Genomic DNA, 20,562 nt, shown 5'->3' with positions numbered 1-20,562 from the left:
AGCTTTGTGCGGTGCTTAAGGACAACAAAATATTAACAACTCGTCGCTGTCATATCTGACGTATTTATCGTGCAACAATTAACAACTATTGCGCAGTAACATAATGCCCATCATATTTCTCATTATGAAATTACATTGCGCCATAATATAAGTAGGTGGTAGGATATATTTTATATCCGCCCGGATAGCTACTTTCGTACACAAGGTGAGAATCCGCCATAGTGGCCCACGTAAGTGTCGCGTTCCGGGATCAGCCTGTGTATATCCGGCTCCAACAGGCCAGCATTACTGTATCAATTGTTGAGGGGTAATCATCTCTCGTCAGTCGACATTCTATTGGACCCCACTTCACTAACCATCAGGTGTAGGAGGATCAGTTTACCGTGCCGTAAAAATATATTTAGGACCTCTTTTATAATGTCAGAGTAAACGATAATCGTCTACTATAAGATGAGAGACTAAATATAAAAGTCTAGGTCCAAAATGAATGTAAACTAAAGAGTGCATTCAGCATTAACTTACTTTAACTGGTGGATAGCGTTTACTTGAACATTGTGAAACTAGCCTTCAGAATCTGGTTTCATTAAAGAAATAAACTATCCCACTGTTGGGCACAAGCCTACCTATCCTACTACTGAGAGGGATGAGGCCTTAGTCCACGCTGTGCCTAGTGCGGATTAGCAGACTTCACACACCCTCAAAATTCCTATAGAGAACTTCTCAGGTATGCAGGTTTCTTCACGATGTTCTTTTTCGCCGTTAAACCACATAACTTTAGAAAAGTCAGGTGCGTGTTGGGTCTTGAACCTGCGGTCATCTATCTCAGCAGTCCGTTTCACTTCCAACTAGGCTACCGTCTGCTTGTCGACCATACTTAGAAGAATCTACTACTACATTGACCTTCGCTATGAGGCACAACATTCACAACTTTAAAACTAAAGAGGGTAAATGAAAAAAGTTCTGACAACGCAAGCAATTATCGCCGGGAAACCATCTCGGGGCTGTAAACAACAACTTGTAGTGAGCGAATTCGTTTTCACTTGACATCTCTTCATTCGAAATGTAGTTAGACCAAGAATTATAAGGGGTGGTAAACGATAATATTGGATTTCTTTGCGATGTTCGTGTATTAAGTTAATTAGTATTAGTTATGATATCACCCCTTTCGATTCTGATCAAGAATCATGATACTGTTTCTATCATATTACAGAAAGAATTTGCCTTACTTTTGCCAGATGCTTGACTCACGGCTACGTCAACAAAGAGAATCTATATTAAATTTCTCCGGAATAAAATTGCCCAAGTCCTCCCAAGGGTTTTAAACTATCTCCACAGCAAATTTCATCAAAATCGGTACAGTGATTGAACCGTGAATGTAACACAAACAGACACAGTTACTTACGCATTTATAATAACTATAGATAGATGTATTAGCAATGATACAAAACAAATATATCGTTTCTATACTGTTGTCTTGATTTGCGAATAAATTCCGCACTAATGTTCCATGACGTGCTATTTCTTAAGCTCGAGAGGTCAAACAACTCTTAAACCTAATTTCAATATTACGTAATCTATCTACGTCATCGATGATCGATTCAGTAAGAATTACCTGAAGATTGTTGAAATTACAGTGACTTGCTAATACTTATAAATTTCTAAGTAATTTTACCATTGGACGGGTGACTGTAAACTTACTAGTGTGTGTGTGGTGCGTAGTTGATAAGTTGGACGACAAAAATTGTGTAAGATTTCGAAATGCCCACTCTTTAGGAAACCTTTTTAGTTCATTCGACTATTGGATAGCCACATCTCCAGTGGGAAAGGAATGGGGGGAATAGGTGGGGGCAAAAGGCTATTTTTTGTACGAACACAGCAAAGTGACCTCACTGCACTTGTTGGTAAGGAGTAGAGTCCAATAGCATGTCGACTGATGAGAGATGATTACCCTTTGGCAGTCGACACAATTATGCCGGCCTTTTGAACCGGATATACACAGGCTGTTCCCAGAACGCGACACGCTTACGTGGACCTCTATGGCGAGTTTTAACACCTTGTGTACGGTGGTCGCTATTCACACGGATATAAAATATATCCTCCTAACAGTAAAATTTCATATAGCTTATCCCAATAATTCAACATAAAATAAAATACTTTATATATCACGTAGGCGAACAAAGTTGCACTTGTGATACGTCAAAACAATGTATACTTTGTCCTCATAGGACTTTAATACAAAAGTATGTGTTGAATCCAGTGAGGTACCCCCTCGTTACGACCATGGAACCAGACTTTATCAATATTAGTACAGACAATAAGAACCAACAGGATCGTGCTATATCATTTTAAAGACATTTCTCCGCTAACTTTATCTGTCTAGACTACGTGAGCATTTCATTGGAAACATTCAAAACGCGATTTTCAACCCCGATGTCAAACGTTTATACATAAAAGTTATAAAGGTTATTTACTAAGTATTCACCAGTATAACTACTACATAAAAATATATACTGTTATTTAATGATGAGCTGTCTTAAATAAGACCATCTGTTTTCTGGTGGTATGTATGTGTATGCGCCAGTGAAGGGTCAATATAATCCGATTCCAGCCAGCTTTTCTATATGTAGAATCTAATTATCATTAGAACAATTTGCAGATCACTTATATGTATATTAGTACCTACTAGCGACCCGCCCCGGCTTCGCACGGGTGCAATGCTGATACTAAATACACTACAGAAAAACTGTGAACGTTGTATATAAAAACATAGCGGCCCGCTCTGGCTTCGCACGGGTATAACATAACAAAATAACAGTATTTCCCCACTATTTAATGGATGTTATTATACATATAAACCTTCCTCTTCAATCACTATCTATTAAAAAAAAACTGCATCTAAATCCGTTGCGTAGTTTTAAAGATTTAATCATACGTAGGGACAGAGAAAGCGACTTTGTTTTATACTACGTAGTGATATGTTGTCGGGTTTCCTTTAGGAAAATGTTACCTTTGACCACTGGTAGCCGCCCGTATACCCTCAACCGCACAAAAGTGTAAAACTCGCCATAGTAGCCCACGTAAGTACCGCGTTCCGGGATCAGCCTGTGTATATCCGGTTTTAAACAGGCCGGCATAACTGTATTAACTGGCGAGGGATTATCACACACGGCTTTTATCGCCGAAGAGGCAGAGGCGCAACTGGTCCACCCACATACCGCTCTTTATTTATCATATCCGGCACCAATTCCAGACTCCGGGCTGATACTGAGTAGAAAAATCTAATATCACTTTGGCCGACCTGGCGATCGAACCCGAGACCTCAGTACTACAGTCGTACCGTAATACAACTAGGCCATGGAGGTGCCAAAAGAAAAGAAAAAAGCGGCAATAGCCTAGTTGGGTGTGGAACGGACTGCCAAGACGAATGTCCGCAGGTTCAAATCCCAAGGGCACACACCTCTGACTTTTCTAAAAATCATGTGTGTATTCTTTGTGATTTTATCGTTCGCTTTAACGGTGAAGGAAAACATCGTGAGGAAACCTGCACATCTGAGAAGTTCTCTATAGGAATTTCGAAGATGTGTGAAGTCTACCAATCCGCACTAGGCCAGCGTGGTGGACTAAGGCCTAATCCCTCTCAATAGTAGAGGAGGCCCGTGCTCAGCAGTGGGCAAGTATATAATACAGGGCTGATATTATTATTATTATTATGGAGGTGCCATCCTCTCTCGTTAATCGATATCTGGACACCACTCCACTTACCATCAGATGCAGTGCAGAACACTCGCCGTGCTTTAAAAAAACCTTATATACAGTAGAGACTCAATTACCCGAGCTTCAGTTATACGAGTCCGGGAATATCCGGGTTGCCAACGAGAACTGAATTGTACTCACTCAATAGGGAAGATGGTTGGAAGCTTGTACAAGCCTGGGATCCTGTTCTACATTTAATTAAATCGGATCCCAAAAGACCGGCTGCCAGACCTCAAGACACTGTGAGCTCATTCTGCGTAGATCGGACCGTCAACAGATAAAAATTTTAAAAAGTTGTATATTTGAAAAATGTAGGTAGATATTGTAACTTTGACTTTACGGATGAACAACACCTCAGTCCCCCCCGTGACCATGAAGGCTGCAAAGTCTTCGAAACGTCGGGAGAAAATAATAATATAAAAACCGCGATAAAATCCGTTTAAATAGTTTTTAGTTTTTATTTCAATGTCTAACATTCGCGTAAACATAAGAAATCATTGTACTCACTTATCATGTTTCTTCGTGTGATTTTGATAACGACGACGGCGAATTAATGGGTACAATATAAATTAATATTAACTGATCTCCTATCAGGAGACCAATGGGTACTTGGTGACGAATCTACAACTTTTATTCTAGGCTACGAGTTTCAGGGGTCGAGTGGGTACGAGACCGTAGAAACTTTTTATGAAAACCAAAAATTACTTAACCGACTTCAGATGTTTTTCCATCAATATGAAGCTACATTACCACTGAGTCTTATAGCTTAGTTTTGGTCCCGAGCGGTCGTTAACGCGGGCAGAAATGAATGAAGTGAAATCTATTTAATAATAATACAAATGTATAAAAATAGCATTTCACCGTACATACAATTATCTGAATTTTCGATTATCCGAACGCCTTACGACAATTAGTCTAATTAATCAAATCTATACTCTAGTAGTAGGTCCTTAGAATCCACGTTTAATAAAAATGCCACGAATAAACAAACTTAAAATGATAGTGTCGTTTCCCATGTTAGTTGTAGAGGTCGCGTGCGTCATGGCGCTTGGTCAATTATTAACGCTCTAAACGCCACGGGTAATGGGGCACGCGCGTCGAATATTTATGAACTTTTACTAAACTGTTCAAATTCTTTAAATAGTTTGCATAAAAAGGTATTTTTTCGAATTAATCAGACTTACTGACACTCTACTTGTGGTAGGTCTCTCATGTGTGAGGGTCCGCCTGGGTTGGTATCACCGCAATGTCTATTTCTGCCGCCAAGCAGCGTGTGTAGTCACTATTGTGTTCCGGTTTGAAGGACATTGTAGCCAGTGTAACTACTGGACATAATAAGACTTAACATCTTGTCTTAGTATGGCGAGCGCAGTGGAATACCTAACAATATTTTGTAATTCAAGGTGTTGGATGGTATTTCTACTGTTTATGGGCTCACCATCAAGCGAACGGCAAGCTCGTCTCCTCATTCAACAAAAAAATAACTTAGCTAACGCAGTACTGTTATTGCAGATAACTTATGCATATTGTAAGAAGAAAAGCTAATTGACCTAAGCGACTTTACAAAATTTAAACAATTTTGACAAGATAGAAAAATTCGGTGATTTCAAATATATATACTTATAAAAATCAATATCGCAAAAAATCTTTACATCATTGCTCAGTGTTGGCCATTATTCTATATTCATATAATATTAAAAATAAATACCTCCATCGAAAATCGCATCAAAATTAATTGTAAAATGAATAAGAGTGGGTGCATAGTGAGTTATCGCGCCATCTCTCTCTTACACCAGCACAGTAATGACGTCAACATCACCGAGTGAGATCACTTCGGGTTTTGCAACTCTTCTGTTATTTGACACTTGCCCTTTTTATCAGATTTCAAAAGCTTTTAATTTTGATCTCTTTTATGCTGTTTCTTTTAATTTATGTTAGAACATATTAAACAAAATTTAGCTTGTTACTCTAATTGATGACCATCGCAGAATACAGTGCCTATGGTCGATATAATATTCGAACTGCAATTTTATCATAAATTCCAGTGGAGATACTTTGCCATGTTATAATTAAAAATAATAGTTTGAATAGTCCTAACTTCCCTAAACCACCGCGCAGATGCAAACAACTTTTGTACCCAAATTGTGAACATTTTGCCTTCATACATTTATTATGAATCTGACACATGTCTCCACATTGACAAACTAATCAACAATTGATCAGTTCACAGTAGCTCCAACAAAATTCAAGACATCGTCTGCGCGGTGCCTTAACGGCAGTACGTGAAACAGTAGGCAAGTACAATTACCATATAAATGAAAAATTGACGCGGCAACGTTTAACAGCATTAACTCTTCAACGCGCGGGATGTAATTGGATTTACATTCGTCGGTTACTACAATTGAATCGGTTGGCGGTTGATACAAATTTGATTCTTTTTCCAACTATATTCCGATGTATTGGATTTTTTTTTATGGGCACAGTAAAACGAAACCACTGCACATAATGATAGGTGAAGCAAGGGGCAAATAGGATGTCAGCTGATGACAGATTCCAATTAATAATAATAAGTTTATTGAAAAAGTACATAATGTGTTTTACAGTTAAAAACAGTGGTATAACAAAACAAATATCTAAAAACAAAAATAAAGTATTTACCAAACTAGGCCGTGCCTGTACCTTGAGATACCATTAAAAATTTAAAATCGTATAAATGTAATTGTTTGGTGAGCATGAATCTAAATTAATAAAACTATTGACAAGATAACTTAGAAAATTAAATTAAATACGTTCTTAACATATGAGTACTAATTTATACCTATGCATAGGTCATAAATTATCCACAAAATTATGCCGGCTTTAAAACCAGATATAATATACTGAATGATTCCAGAATGCGACATACTTACGTGAGCCATTATGGCGGGTTTTACACATTACTTCCAATTTGGATAAATAAACGATAGGTAGACTAAGGAACCAATGAAGTAGCGGCCAAGACAAGACCAGAGCAGCTCATTAAAAGAACAGTTCACATGAACTATCTTCTTAATAATTGACTTCATCTCAGACACTAATCACCAGAACGCTCTGTAATTTACTTTTAAATAATCCTGAATGTAGATAAATTTAAATTATTATAAACCCACTCATTCAGTAATAAAACAAGAACGTATATATCAAACGGCATGTGAATAAAAGTCGTTTCGCACATCGTCAAGCGCGTCAAAAGTCGCGCACCCCAACTCGATCAAACGATATGCGGTGCGTGAGTGAATGATCAGGAGTAACCGTTCATTCGTATTCGGACTCGATGACAAATGGCATTTATCTTCATAATATCACGATCTTTGTTCTATCTTCTTTCTTATAAATCTAAAAATCAATTTATATTCTAAAGATATAAATAAAAGTAAGTCTAATAAATGCGGCGGTTGCCGAGGGAGTGGAACGGACTGCCGAGACGAATGCCCGCAGGTTCAAAGGAGATGCAGACAAATGTCGACTGATGACAGATGTTTTTCCCTCGCCAGTCGACACAATTATGCCGGATTATTTAAAACCAGATGTACACTGGTTGAAGAATGCGACACACGTGGCACCGTATGTTTGCCTCTTTATCACACATAGTGATGTACTAATTCCTTTGTTGACCTTTAAGGCTCAAATCTTCTAGCCTCCATCGCACTATCCCACTATTCTGCAATGTCAGCGCAACAATCTTTACCAAGAATGTTGCATAGAGGCTTAGTTTACTACGACGTCTTTGGAGATTCAGTCCCAGGCAAATACTCAAACATTTGCTCTATAAGCTGCTATTGTGACTAGATAAAGATTATCTAGGATGTTCGCATACTAATCTCCCCTGTCTCCGTTCTCAACTATTCGTCATATATAGTGGTGCGGTCAGCCTTCTCATTCTTCTATTACTTCGCTCCATTATCCATATCATTCACTTATAGTCTGACCAATAAAATAAAGGCACCCAGGTAGTGGTACACTTTAAAACGTAGAAGCAACAGTGGCGCCTTCAAAGCCAGTTTTTTATTTACCTAGTCAGGTTAAGTCTGTCATTACAATAGCTGTGGGACAGATCAAAACAGCTTTATTATTATATAAGTAAAGTTTATTTTCATCATTCCATTCCGTCGCTCGAGACAAGCACGTAGTCTTACATTTTTAATATGGACTATTGTTTATTAGATCGTTTTAGAGCGGATATTGAATTTCCTCCATAATGGAATGCGTTTAATACATTTACTTCAACATTGTAAGCGACGGTGCGCCGGCTCGAGGTACGTATTTTAATAAAGGTATTCTGTTATAAGTATTTTCACGGAATTTTAAACTATTTAATCTGTTGTCTGAAATTCGCAAACTATCATTTCATTTGCCAACAACGCGCGCTTGATATTTCAAACATGCAGTTCACAAAGAGAGTGAAAATTTTGAAAATCTGATTGTGGTGGGGAACAATGAAGGCAAGATGATTGTCTGACACAAGATGGTCTGACCTAGTAAAAGACTCACCATCCTTTAAATTCTACATAACTATAGACTTGCGCTGGACAGAAACCGATGGAGCTAGATCATCTGCTATAAATGCAACCCTGATGCTAACCACGATCCTCAGATGAAAACCCGACCAGAAAGAGAACGAAATCAACGTATTTTTCTTTTTTCTACGAGCGAATAAACTAATACAGAAGAACAAGAGAGTGATCAATTAACAATTTCTGTCTTTCCTTCAACCTTTGTACGATTGCTATTAGAGTAATGCTACTATAAATAGGATTTTATAAGAAATAAAGGCAGAAAGAAGCTAATCACAAGCTCACAATAAATAAAGGCACTCTAAGAATAATTTATAATATATTCTAAGCGATATTAATATCTGAAAGACCATCTCCGCAAGTATCAAGTTGGGCTCCAGTAAACACGCATAAGAGTGTTAAAGGGGCTTAACTCGAGGACTTCGCAACGGATTAGTGGTTGAGGCGGATTTTTTCGACACGCCACTGATGGGGGCATCTCGGATGCACGAATATTTGCGTAATAGTATTAATATTAGACCTATATTATATACTGTCCCACTGCTGGGTACGGGCTTTGTCGGAATGGAATACATACGATGGAAAGTGCCTAACCCTTCGGGCATAAAAAGCGTGAGATCGTGTGTTTGATAAATGTAATAGTATGGTACATTACAAGAGTAAATATTCTAGTTCCAGTTCGATCGTCTCACAGAAAATCATCATCAAGCGGCACGTCGGTGTGTTGCTTATGAGTAAAATTACCTAATGTTCATCAAAACCTCTTCCTTCTTCAGCCTTTGGAAGTCCACTCCTGATCATACCCCAACACTAACGAGTTCACACCTACCTGGGGGGCCGCATCCAGCGATTTCCTACAACTTTTACGCTTTATCAGCAGCGAAGGGTCCATATAACCCAATAAGTGCTGGCTTCGTTTTAAGTAGAATCTAATTAACATCAGAACGAATTGCAGACCGCATTTATGCGTATTAGTACATATATGTTGTGTCGGGTTCCCTGTCAGAAAAAATCATCTTTCGCCACTGTTCTTCATTAACCTTAATATAAAATTTTACCACCATTAATTGCATTGGATTACATGACATTACTCACGTCATTCTCATTGTGATTATAAATAACAAAAGTATATTGGAAATCGAATTGTCACCAATAAAAGCGCGAAGACAGCGCGTTGAATAGTTCAAATGCAATTGTAGAGCATGTGACCCAAATGTGGGTACAAAAATAGTGGCGGCCAACCGGGCTTCGTTGGCGCAACGTGCACCGACATTTATCAACTTATAGATTACCGCCAAAATACTAGGCGTTGCGTCGAATGACCTTTCCCGGAATAAAAATCACGGTGTATTTTACGGCGTAAAGTCTGGTTAATTACCTGCCTATCCAGGAGATCGTCTATCTGTATTTCTAATTTAGCAATTTACTCTACGTGAGTTACTTAAATGGTATTATCTAGACGTATTTATAACCATTCAATTTCATTTAATATGAGTTGAAAGTACTGCAAGTTTTTCCTATAACATATTCAGCGTCAAATGCAGGTGTACGGAGAAGACAAAATAAATAAATTACAAATTAGTATAGCACATCTCAACATGTTAAATTATTTGGGCCTGACTGTATATATGTTGTCATATCAAGTTTACATTAAAACGTAACAAAGTGAACACCACTTATAGCATTGCTGGTGAAATCTTAAATGAAGTACCCCAAGTTCGTGATCTAGGTGTGGTTGTAGATACTAAGCTTAAATTTACTAATCATATTGATAATATTATTGACCTTGCCTATAAATCACTAGGATTTGTTATAAGAAATGGTAAAGAATTTAAGAATAAATCTACTACCCTAATGTTGTATAACAGTTATGTAAGAAGCAGATTGGAATATTGTAGTGGTGTGTGGAGTCCAGTTTATAAAGTTCATTGTGATCGGATTGAGAGAATACAAAAAAGTTATTAAGACATTTAGCTTATAGATTTAGGCCACCCAAACATGTCAAAACTTACACTGATAAAATTAAATACTTTGAAATGCAAACTTTGAAAGACAGACGTGATCAACTTAGTTTGATGCTTTTGTATAAAATAGTCAACGGTGATATAGATTGTCCACCTCTTCTCAATAAATTCTCTCTTAATGTACCTACTAAAAATCCCTAGATATCCACGTCCCTTATTTAATTGTAGATTCAGCCGAACTAACCTTGGTAGCCACTCGCCTGTCCCTCGCTTATCCCGATTATATAACCGAATTGTAGAAAAATCTGATTGTATTGACATATTTAACGACTCCCTTCCTATCTTCAAAAAGAAAATATTGAACTCGCTTGTTGACACCTAAATTCAGTTTTATATTCAGTCTTATATTTAGAATATACTGCACTTATGGTGCAGCCAATTGTTAATTGTTATGTATTTAAAATGTTCATGCTGTGACAGCCTGTAATTGAAACAGCACTGCAGAAATTACTTACCGAATTCTTAAAAAAAAAACTATGTAAGGTGTATGTTTTGTTGGCTGTACAAATAAATAAATAAATAAATAAAAGTTCACTATGCGTCACACTAACTACTGTTCTTCAAATGGCATTAACGCATTTTTATTTTACATCTACGGTTCAAGTAACTAATTGTAGTAGTAGTAGGTGGTGTTATTTTCAAGAAGAGAAGTATGTGATTTCAATTAGTAATGCAATGTCAAAACAGCCCTGAGGCCTTATTCTCTATCCCGCACATTATTTTGACAGTGCGTAACAAGCACGTAACACAACGCATCATGTTTAGGACTATAGAAATTTGGCTTACAGAATACCATTTCACGCACATTTCTCGAAGATAACATGACACGGCCGAGTTACGCGTTTACACTATCATACAGAATAAGGGCCCTGTATAACAGTAAACGCATCGGTGAAACTGACACGAAGTAATCATAAAATCACACTAAAAGATTTTTAGAGGAAAAATCCCACAAAATCCGTGTAACAGATCCGCAGCTGTGTGTTCGCATGAACTAATATCTGAGGGGCGAGCGGGGATTTCTTATAACAATGGACTGTAGGTTCAAATCCAATATCATTTTTATCCAATAGTGTCCCAGATGAGATTACCTACCATCTCAGCAGTGTTAGGAGATTATCAAAAATCCTTTCGCAGTATTCTCGGTTGCGTGGAGATCGTGTACTATTTTTTTTATCCTAGAACTACTGTTTTCAACTGTAGTGGCTGTATATTGGTGTTTAGATGTAGAAGATTGTTGGCCAAGTTGTAAAGTATATTCCAAAACTACATAAGTATTTAAAATCAATTTAAAAATTATCATCGAAGTTTTTTCTGTTCTTTTTTTGCACCCACTTTCCGTCATGTGTATTTTTTTGTTCCAACATTATCTTTATCTTGTTGGTAATTGCTAATGAATTAAAACAAGCTTTTCTAGGCTAATAGTCCCATTCAATAATTTCCGGGATAAAAATTAGCCTATAACACTCAGGATATATTTTCTTTTTACTGAAATATTAAAAATAGGTTCAGTAATTCCTAAGATGAAAAAATCTTTTCAGCTTTATATAACAGTATATAGATAAGTACAAGTATAGATACTGGTGGTAGGTCTCTCATATGTGAGAGTCCGCCTGGGTAGGTACCAACGCAATGTCTATTTCTGCCGCCAAACAGCAGTATGTAGTCACAACAGCGACAAAGCGTTCCGGTTTGAAAGACTTGAAGAACATTGTAGCCAGTGTAACTACCGGACATAATAAGCCTTAATATCTCACGTCTCAGAATGACGAGCGCAATGGAATACCGAACAATACTTTGTAATTCAAGATGTTAGATGGTTTCTACTGTTTATGGGCGGTCGTATCGCTTACCATCAGACGAACGGCAAGCTCGACTCGTTCTTCAAAGCAATAAAAATAAGATATTAGTGTTTAATGTGCCGGAATATTATATTTTATTTTGATTTGTTTAATACACCGTCGCTATAATTTTGTGTTTTGGCTTTAATTAAAATCGTCTAACGCGAGCGGAATAACTAGTAAATGCTATATAAAACCATGTATTATCTGTCATGGCTACCCTGTCTCGGTGATTACGTCACACCCGCCAGTCTCACCAATTATTCGTGCCCTCGTTAGGGGTGGGAGGCTTAGCGATAATCCTTAAACTATTAGGGTTGCCACTTTATACTTTTTTCATGTTACTTCGGTTCAGTAGAGGCCAGTTCACTTGTAATCTATATATACAAAAATGAATTCCTATTTCCCTTGGTGAATCACGCCATCACGCGTGAACGGCTGGACCGATTTTACAATTTTTATTGTGTTTGTTATTGTCAGGAGAAGGATATTATGAAAGAAAAAATTCAAATAATTGCACGGAAAATTGGAAAATTTAAGAAAACTTAACGAAGATATTAATTTTATATAACTGTCAATTGTTTGAAATAACTGTCAGCGATTGACAGAATGCGCGCTGCAAATTCATAGTTAAGACGGGACAACGGCTGTCGGGTCAGCTAGTGATAAAATAATTTATTTTTATTTAAAAACTCATGTCGATAAGTGTCATTATTGCTTGTAAATTAAACGGAGAAATAACTGCTATATGGATTTTATTATAGCCCTGTTTAACATGTTCAAGTAATTTTATCGACCTTAACGTATATTTTATTAAACGTACATTTAATATTTATTTGAAGGCTTGATTTAGTATTTAACCGGTCTATTGTATTGAACGATTATTCATAAATTTCGAGAGGCCGTTTGTAAAATACCTATTAATTAATAATATCTATTTACGATTGATTATTATGATGATATATATGATGATTACCCCTCGACAGTCGACACGATTATTCCGGCCTGTTGCAACCGGATATTCATAGGCTGAACCCGGAACGCGACTACGTGGTCCACTATGGCGGGTTTTAACATCTTATGTACGCTGGTCGCTATCCGGGCGGATATAAACTATATCCTACCACCAGCAAAAACATATCTTCCTTTTCAAATTTCAATGCGAAGACGAGCATCTTGCTCGCATTACAATCAATTGCCAAAGAGTAAAAACACTACTAATAAATATGGGTCACAAAACTAATTAGAAGTTACTAAATGTAAAACTAACAAATTTTATTTATATATTAAGCTTAAATATATTTCAAATCGGAATTAAAACAGTTTGCAATATTGCATAATATTGCTTGAAGATAGTTTTAGACAAAGCGTAGACGGACTCTTAGTACGTCTATACATATTATAAAACAAAGTCCCCTAAAGCTGTCTGTCTGTATGTGATCGATTTTCTCAAAATCTACTGAACGGATTTTTATGAAATTTGGTATGGAGATAGTTTAAGACCCTGGGAAGGTTTTAGGCTACTTTTTTTTCCGGAAAAATACATAGCGGGACTTTTATCCCGGAAAAACCCTTCACGCGGGCGAAGCCGCGAGCAAAAGCTACCATGTAATAAAAATATTTAACATCTATATTCATAAATAAGTGGTCGAAGCTTTTAAAATGCATAACGATAGATTGTTTTTCTAATAAAATGGGCAATTTATAACATTTTTATTTTGTTTATGTTATAAATTATTATCTCGCTCGTTTTAACTCGTAGCGGATATTTCAATGATTGAATGCTTCAGTTTCGCTTTTAAACAATTCAATTTTGTTGTTTCAAGTCTGGTAGCTTAATAAATGTAAAAAAAAACATAGATGATTGAAAATTATGTGTTTTCACTGACAGCGTGAGTCTTTTATAGATTAAAAAAGTGTATGTCAAAAGTGAAGGAAAACATCGTGATGAAACGGTAAAACTTATATACCTGATAATGCCCTACAAATTTTCAAAATGTACGTGAAGTTTGCCTGCACTGGCTAGCGCTGTGGACTAAGGGCTAAATCCTCTCAGTAGAAGTGTCCACCACTAGACTTTGGTCGTTAAGTATTCTGAAATTTTCCAGATTTATGTTTTCATAAGAAGCTTTAACAAAGTATTAGAAAACTCAAAAAAAGTTATTCTCTAGTTGAGGCGTGACAAGGGAAATAGAGATTCATTATTATATGTATAAATTTTCCAACACAATACCTGTGACATGAATTTAGGGTTAGAACTTGAACTACGTTGGACCATTTACTCATCGGCGTAATAAGGGAAGTGGCAACCCTGTCGTCGATAATGTAGGGGGGGAGCCCCCACCCCACGAGTCTACCCTGTCACTCCACGCAGAATGACACTAACGTCTTTTGTAATGCGGACACACGGCGGTTTGGCTAGTGCAACGTTCCTTAGAACAGCAATATTAGGTCCAACCAGCTACCGCTCGTACTAATTATGCTTCTAATAAATTTACTAACAGATCATCATATAATTATAATGGTTTTGTTCTCCGATATTTTCTCAGAATCACTTCCTCGATTTAAGAGGGCAGTTATGTCTAAAGATTGCATGCGTGTTGATTTTTGGTTTAATAAAATTGTTTTAGAATGTTTAATTTATTATCCATACTTTATTGTAATTTTATAGTAATTCAGTAAGTTATTTTTGTTATCTTGTATTCATTGTATTTCTGTTCACTTTCTTCTAGTATGTATTAGCTTTTGGTGGAAACTTTGCTGGATTTTGTTATTATTTTTCTTTGTGTATATTCAGTTGTAATTGTTCTGTGTGTTTACAAAATACAAAATAAATAAATAAACTCTAGTATTACTTTTTAAAATCAATTCGAAGGCATAAAGTTAGTAAAGTATATATTAGAAAAAATACACAGTATATAATGGATAAATTGCTTTAAATTGTTGTGTCAATTGATTTTTAAAATTTAAATATTATTTCAATGAAGACAATGTCGATAATAGTTTGACAGCAAATTCTCTGCGCTGCACTCCGCCATACATATGCCTTAGTCTTTTATTTAGATTAGTAGCTTATCTTTGGTTTGTCGACGATCGTGGCATTTACCGGTAAGCTTGCAACAAACCCATCACATTATTAATAATAATATAATAATAATATCAGCCCTGTATTATATACTTGCCCACTGCTGAGCACGGGCCTCCTCTACTATTGAGAGGGATCAGGCCTTAGTCCACCACGCTAGCGTAGTGCGGATTGGTAGACTTCACACACCTTTGAAATTCCTATAGAGAACTTCTCAGATTTCCTCACGATGTTTTCCTTCACCGTTAAAGTGAACGATAAATTCACAAAGAATACACACATGATTTTAGAAAAGTCAAAGGTGTGTGCCCTTGGGATTTGAACCTGCGGACATTCGTCTTGGCAATCCGTTCCACACCCAACTAGACTATCCCCGCTTAATCACATTATTAAGAGATCCTTTATTCAAAACAATTTGCTGGAAGTACTTACCATTGTTCATAGCTGTGTGTCTCGAATCGTCGCCGATCGCTCACGCAAAACGTCTGAGGCTTGCACCATCGATCTCCAAGGCTATTGAGTTTACAGTATCTTAAGCACAGTATTTAAAACGATAAAATAGCGTGTCTATGGACTATTGCTTAGTATCATGTCGATTTTTGTTTCTTTTGTACCTGTAAAAAGTATGGAGCCAACGTGATCAATAAAAAATTGAGTAACTTGGTTTCTAAGGTTAGATGTGTAAAGGCCAGTGGTAAAGGGTGAAGTTTTACTGGTGGTAGGTCTCTCATATGTGAGAGTCCGCCTGGGTAGGTATCACCGCGATATCTATTTCTGCCGCCAAGCAGCAATGTGTAGTCACTGTTGTGTTCCAGTTTGAAGGACATTGTAGCCAGAGTAACTACTGGACATAATGAGACTTAACATCTCACGTCTCAGGATGGCGAGCGTAGTGGAATACCCCACAAATTTGTAATAGAAAGTTTTGGATGGTGTTTTTACTGTTTATGAGTGGTCGTATCGTTTACCATCAGGCGAACGGCAAGCTCGTCTCGTCATCAAAGCAATAAAAAAAATGCCATAAGGTAATCAGACATAATTACTAATATGAATAAATGAGGTCTGTGAATGATCCTAATAATTAGATTTTACATACATTACGAAAAGGAAGCCTGCAGGAATCGAGGATTCGAGTTATATCGACCCTTCGCTACTAGTAAGGGCTTATGATTATGAACATGACGTTTTAAACTAACTCATTAAAGTAATTTAATTTAATTTAATAAGCAGTATGTCTTCTGCGTGTACTTCTAATATATAACCAAATATTATCTCCATAAACTTACATATTTCGCGCAGCGTTCGGGAAATTTCGCAAGGTCTTTTCGTCCAATATACCCCAGTGTCTGAAAACTAAAGTCTTCAATCAATGTGTGTTGCCAGTAATGACATACGGCAATAGTAAAATATGTAACTTGTTGATGACTTGATGTTTGTACTTTTTAAGTCCAAATTCTGAATATTGTTCTGACCCAGCATTACCATAAGGCAGTGACTCGATATCTCGTTATATAAAATTATCTTCCTAGAGCCTCTTTCACAACTACTGAGTAAAAACACACGCATCACGAAAGGGTATGCAGAGGCACCAGGGCACCCACTTTTCGCCAAGTGTGTTCCGTCCCATGGTGTGATAGGGGACGAGCCTATCGCTATATCGGGCACAAATTCCAGACTCCGCGCGCCGGTCTGATATTAAGCAGAATCCCAAATATCACTTTGCCCGACACGGGATTCGAACCCAAGACCTCAGCGCGGTAGTCGGACTCGTACCGTGTACAATTACAACTACGCCACCGCTGTCATCTGAGTAGATACTACTCATAAATGTATAATCCGATAAAATTCAAAAGTCACACTCTAATCCTCCCAATAAATCGTTATAAAATGATAACTATCTACATTAGCTGTTATACAATAACTGTCAAATGTAATTTAATTAAAACTTGTGAAACAGGCCCCAAATGTATTATATAGGTCAGATTTAGAGTTATCATTTAATGAATGGAGCAGTTTCATCGCTAAGGTTTTGTGGTCACCGACGCGAGCTTCACGGCTCGTTGGCTATGACGTAGATGGGTTCGTTAATACCACACGGAGACGACACGTATTATATCACTCATGACATCCCACGATCCACCTATAGAGAAGGAAAGGTCAATTGATTTCATTTTTGAGCTATCATATTTGATAATCGAATAATTTTACGTCTTCTAAGGTTAGTTTAATTTTATCCATTGCGTCAGTGGTATGGTTGTGTTGTGTGCGATATGACCACTGCTTTAAAGTTCCAAGTTCGAATCCAAAGTTGTAACTCAAAGTTCGAGTGGTGCTACTGTTGTTCATGAGTAGTTATATCGCTCACTATCAGGCAGCGGCTTTCTCACCTCATTCAGTTATTAAAAGCAATCAGCTAGTAATAACGAATCCGCTCGGATAGCAACCATATACAAGGCGTATAACTCACTATAGTGGTCCGAGTAAGTGTCAGGTTCCGGGATTAGCCTGTACACCCGGTTCCAATAGGCCGGCATAATTGTGTCGACTGCCGAGGAGTAATCATCTCTCGTCAGTCGACATTCTATTGGACCCCATTCCACTTACCATCAGGTGCAGTGGAGACACTTTATCGTGTCCATACAAAATCTAATTTAATGTATGTTCTTTGTTGCAGGGGACCAAGACTCGGCGTGACAGAGATTGTTGTGAAGGCTCTGTGCGGTGTGACGTAATATGCGTGCAGTGCGTGCGTGCGAGCGGCAGACACGCGGCGCCGGCGCGCCTCCGATAACCAGTAGGGATCAGTGAGGGGGTAAGTAGAGATTATACCTTACTACATGCTTAATGCTCCGCCAAAGTGTAAATCCTATCTCTAGAAAAATCCTTAATGTATCAGTCTACAGCGCCCTCTGTACTGCGCCAGCGATTTATAATTATTATTAAAATTAAAAAAAAAAAACACGGAAGCAAACAGATAGAAACTAGCCTATATGTTAATTCAGGACGTGGTTTAACCGTGAGCTTATGTTCATCAAAATCCGTTCAGCAGTTTCTGCGTTGTCTTCAAACAGACGCCCAAATATATTTACCTATATCTGCTTTTAGATTGTAAGTAAGATGAACAAGTACTTTGTTACCTGGACGGACTATAGCCTTAAGCATCAGTAGTAGAGAGGACCATCTCGTCACAGTAGGGCAATAATATAAGACTGGTGTTAGAAATGCAGTAATAACAACACCCTGTATTATATGCTGTCTAACAGCTGAGTGCGGACTTTCTCTACTACTGAGAGGGATTAGACTTTTAGTCCACCACGTTGACCTAGTGCGGGTTTGCAGACTTCACTAATCGAAAATCTTGTGGAGAACATCTTACGTAGCCTTGCTTACGATATTCATTCACCGGTTAAATTAATTAAAAAATAATTCACTTAACTCTTAGAGAAGTCAGAGGTGCGTATAGTTTGTTCAGAAAAAGAACCGTCGTGGCCGAAAAGTGAACTAACTTTCTAATTTTACATAGCAACCCTTCCCCGCCATTGGGTAAATGTTAAACTCATTGTCATGCCGTATTGCCTTGTTATAAACGATCTTGCGTGTTGTTTTTTAGGATTTTTGTATAGAAACATACTAGAATTGAACAAACAAGGTAATTAAGCACAGTAGCGACCTCAAATCCCACGACGGTCTTTCTGAACAGATTTGGGTTTTGAACCTGCGGATATTCGCCTGGGCAGTTCTTTCCGCTCCCCAATAGGGGACCGGCCTATGCTTGATTTTGTACATTATTCAATATGTAATGGTTAATAATACGAAAAAGAAGCACTCCTGCGAAAACTGCATAAAAATTGGTTAAGAAATGAGCGAGTAATTCATATTTAAAATATTGTAATGTGCAGAAGTGGGCGCGATATAGGGATATCGATTCATCTCTTTCTTTTGCACGCGTCGTAATTCCCGATGACGTCACATGTGGGTATTTCGTCTCTTTTCTGTTTCTTGTTAATTACCCCTTCCACCGAAATTCAAAGACTTATAACTTGTTGATTTTTTACCGGATTTTAATAATTCCTTCTGTGTTATAATTTATATTATGTAAATATTTGTTAATAGTAAAGAACAACAATTAGTCCGGTACCCTATTATCACGGCATATATCGGGAAAAAGAATATTATAAAATATTCAATATTTTTCTGAAATAAAGCCAACCGCCGCCACCAGTTCAAATAAATGCGTTATTGTTTAAAATATGTTGTCGGAAATATTATCGTAAGAAGCATTCGTATTGTTCGGTATGTGTTTGTTGCGCGTCCGGCCATGGGACGTCGCCGTGGGTGGACAGAGATTGTCGAATTAATGCAATGATTCATGTTTTAGTTATGGGGTTAATTCAGCAATAAGTTTTGCAATAAGTACTACAGTGATATTGGGTTTTTCTGCTTAGTATAACGCGGAGTTTGCAAGAAAACTTTGTAATTTATCAAAATAAATCAGTCAAGTATGATTGTGTCGACTGGCAAGGGCTAATCATCTCTTGTTATTCGACACCAAGGACCCCGCTCCGATACCATCAAGTGCATTGGGGTCACTTACAGACGTTATAAACAAATGATCTCAATTTTCCATCTGATTTCGACGTAAAACAATCAAAATATTTCATTTGTAAGCATGTCAAAAAAAGCTGTGGAGAGTTGTCTTATGAAGAGGTTGTAGTGTATGGGAGGTTGTAGTGTATGGGAGTCTCAACCCTAGCGTATATAAATTAAACTCTAGGTTGGCATTGAGTGAGTATGTATTTCCAAAGTTCCAGAGTACATTAATACAGTGTACTAAAATGGTAATAGTAACAAATTAGTACACGTACTGATTTAACAAAGATGCACGTCGCTTTTATCGGGGAGGCATGGTGTGATAGTGTTCCGTGACGTATGTGCAGTTACATAGCTGCGCAAGTGTGTGTGTCCTTACTTTGTACTGTTTGGTTAATGTTTGTGATAGATCGAAAAAAAGATTGAGATCGTTTATTAAAATGGTGGTTAGCCGTGCAGTGAACTCACATAAAAAACAACAGACTATCTTGTTATTCTCACCATCGTTTAAGTCACGCATCCCGCTCCTAAACTACACAAGAAAAACAGTCATATATCTTTACAAATGAAAGAAAATAGGTTAGATAAATACATAGGACATGAAACGCATCTTTGATTCTCTCCGTTACAAACAATATCAATTCACATCAAAGGAGGTTTAACTGCCCGTAATTGTTTTAAAGAAGTGTATATTACAACTGCGGAGGCCAGTTGCT

The 20,562-nt window shown here is 37.4% G+C and overlaps 1 protein-coding gene across 3 annotated transcripts in view; it reads left to right on the top strand.

Moving 5' to 3' along the window:
• Nucleotides 1–20,562, top strand: part of LOC115449641 (muscle calcium channel subunit alpha-1) — a 94,246-nt gene that overhangs the window by 20,983 nt on the left and 52,701 nt on the right. For all 3 annotated transcript variants that reach the window (XR_005112447.1, XM_037439385.1, XM_037439389.1), the window contains exon 2: nucleotides 17,931–18,068. The gene's annotated coding sequence lies outside the window, so the exon portion shown is untranslated. The remainder of the gene's footprint in view (nucleotides 1–17,930; nucleotides 18,069–20,562) is intronic.

Source organism: Manduca sexta, chromosome 3, assembly GCF_014839805.1.
Source record: "Manduca sexta isolate Smith_Timp_Sample1 chromosome 3, JHU_Msex_v1.0, whole genome shotgun sequence".
Classification (NCBI taxonomy): Eukaryota; Metazoa; Arthropoda; class Insecta; order Lepidoptera; family Sphingidae; genus Manduca; species Manduca sexta.
Note: the sequence above shows the minus strand (reverse complement) of the source record. Positions and strands in the feature narration are given on the sequence as shown.